The sequence below is a fragment of the Carlito syrichta genome, unplaced genomic scaffold (assembly GCF_000164805.1).
Source record: "Carlito syrichta isolate Samal-C Ts95f unplaced genomic scaffold, Tarsius_syrichta-2.0.1 Scaffold309624, whole genome shotgun sequence".
Lineage (NCBI taxonomy): Eukaryota > Metazoa > Chordata > Mammalia > Primates > Tarsiidae > Carlito > Carlito syrichta.
This window is the reverse complement of record NW_007253720.1, coordinates 953,612-955,254: the sequence shown is the minus strand read 5'-3', so window position 1 is coordinate 955,254 and position 1,643 is coordinate 953,612.

Genomic DNA, 1,643 nt, shown 5'->3' with positions numbered 1-1,643 from the left:
TGAGGCGGAAGGAGCGCCGGTGCCCAGCAGGTTGAGGCTGCAGTGGCTGGGAGCGGCCACTGCACTCCAGTCTGGGCGACAGACTGAGACTCCAATTAAAAAAAAAAAAAATTGGTTGGATGAATGAATGAAGGACCAAATGAAGTGGCATGAATGGAGTCCTGGGTAAAAGAGGTGGTCCAAAGCACAACTGTCAAGCCAGAAAGAAGGGTTCAGCCCCCACCCCTCCCATGGAGCGTGAAAACCAAAATCAGGTCTCAGAAAGTCACCGACACCTCACATCCAGATGGGCATTCCCACCCCTATACTTCTCCTGAGGGCCCCATTCTGTCATATAAAGTACAAAGACATTTATGAGATGTTTCCTGAACTATATGAATCATCATGCCCATTATATAGCTAAGAGTGAGGCTCCAAGTAATCAGTAACTCACCTAAGATCTCTCAACAATTAAGTGGTAGGACCTGGGCAAAGTCTGTCTATGGAGTGCCCAAAGCAAGAGCTGGTCAACCACTATCACACCTGAGCATTTAAGGTTACCAGAGAATTTCTGTATTGCAAGCAAGAACTGAGGAGGCTACTCTTCCCATTAAACAAACAAAAAAAATTCTTGGCCAGACACAGTGGCTCAATGCCAGCACTTTGAGAGGGTGAGGTAGGAAGACTGCTTGAGCCCAGGAGTTCAAGACCAGCCTAGACAACATAGTGAAACCTTGTCTCCACAAAAACTACTTAAAAAGTTAGCCAGAGCCGGGCTCAATGGCTCAGCCTGTAATCCCGCACCTTGGGAGTCTGAGGTGAGTGGATTGCCTGAGCCCGCGGGTTCGAGACCCGCCTGGGCAGCGAGATCTCATCTCTACAATAAATCAAAAAATCAGCCGGCTGTGGTAGCGCATGCCTGTAATTCCGGCTACTCGGAAGGCTGAGGCGGAAGGATCGCCGGAGCCCAGCAGGTCGAGGCTGTGGTGGCCGGGAGTGGCCACTGCACTCCAGTCTGGGCGACAGAGTGAGACTCCAACTCAAAACAAAAACAAAAAAAAAAAAACTTGATTCTGTAACTGAAACCTGACAGGAGGCAAATCTGACTTTACATTCAGGCCTAGGAGGAAATCACTGAAGTTATGTGGGATCTTCAAGAATGCCTCTTTGGCACAGCATTCCACCACCCTGATCAGCAGAGTGAAAACCAGGGGTCTCCGAAGAAGGACACAAAGAGGAAACTAGTGACCTGTATCACCATAACCAAGTAAAAATCTTTCAAATTTCCCTGTACCATAGAGCAACGAGAGGACCACAGAAACAGCTGTGCACCTGGCTCTGGGCTAAGTTACCTGAACAGCAGCACCATGCCATTGAGTGCTACAGCAGGCTTCTAAGCAGACCTAATGCCTATTCCCCCTCTACAGGCAGAGTTTGAAGAGATTAAAATTAGGCAACGTCACCAAGTGCTGAATGTCTTCCCCACACAGACACAGGAGAACTGTCAGTGTACACATTCAGCATCATAGCACACTGTCTGCTACCACTGAAGTGCTTCAAGCATCTATGCTGGTCATGGTTAAAATGAACCCTTTGAGCCGGGCTTGGTGGCTCAGCCTGTAATCCCGCGCCTTTGGGAGGCTGAGGTGAGTGGATTGCCTGAG